At 39.3% G+C, this 854-nt stretch overlaps 1 non-coding gene across 1 annotated transcript; it reads left to right on the top strand.

Annotated features, from left to right (window-relative positions):
* The first annotated feature begins 225 nt into the window (after positions 1–225).
* LOC124891062 lies at positions 226–421 on the top strand. Its single transcript, XR_007049507.1, has one exon. It is a non-coding gene; the product is annotated as a U2 spliceosomal RNA (small nuclear RNA).
* Positions 422–854: the final 433 nt, after the last annotated feature.

Below are 854 nucleotides of genomic sequence, written 5' to 3' on the forward strand. Positions count from 1 at the left end.
GCAAAATCAATAGACTTTAACCTTTTCTAGAGTATCAAAAAGCAAAAATAAATATAGAAAAATGAATTGCTGTACAAAATATTTATTGAATTAAAGACTATTTGGTAGGACTATATTTTTGCCTTTGCTTCTTTTGTTATGTTTACGAGTCCCACATCAAAGGAAGATTTGAAGTAGACAATAGAGAGTTGATATAAAAACGAAGGCCCATTGCCAAGCAAAAGCATACCTTTCTCGGCCTTTTGGCTAAGATCAAGTGTAGTATCTGTTCTTATCAGTTTAATATCTGATATGTGGGCCACTGGTCCACACGATATTAACTCTATTTTTTGAGGGTGAAGACTCATCAAGGTAGCTTGCTGCCTGGGACTTCAAGTGTCGCCCAAGTGTTGCACTATTGCTTTGGCCTGGCGCACCCCACCAATACTAGTTCAATGTTTGAGCAGTATGTTGTCTTAGTCAGTCTAGTAATCGGCGGAAATTTCTCACTGTACTTATTTTATTTCTGGCTTCCTCTCTGTTTGTTTTTGATTTTAGAGATCAGGTTCAAACTACTAAAGCTCGTAGGGAAGAGTCAAAGCGAATTGTACTTTCCCATATTCGTAGAGGTAGCTCAGCTCCCGGCCTCTTTCCTGTCTATTTGCGTCACTAAGCTGACACAGGTCTTTGTTTAGTACCCATTTTCAGGAGCGGGAATCTTTAATTGAAAACCCACAGGTTTTTGTTTAATACCCATTTTCAGGAGCGGGAATCTTTAATTGAAAACCCTTTCTTCTGCCCTCGCCACTTCTTTCGCTGACCCGATCCACCTCCTTTGTGGAATACCAGAAAAAGAGATGAATTAGCGGATCATA

Source organism: Capsicum annuum, unplaced genomic scaffold, assembly GCF_002878395.1.
Source record: "Capsicum annuum cultivar UCD-10X-F1 unplaced genomic scaffold, UCD10Xv1.1 ctg29868, whole genome shotgun sequence".
Taxonomy (NCBI): Eukaryota; Viridiplantae; Streptophyta; class Magnoliopsida; order Solanales; family Solanaceae; genus Capsicum; species Capsicum annuum.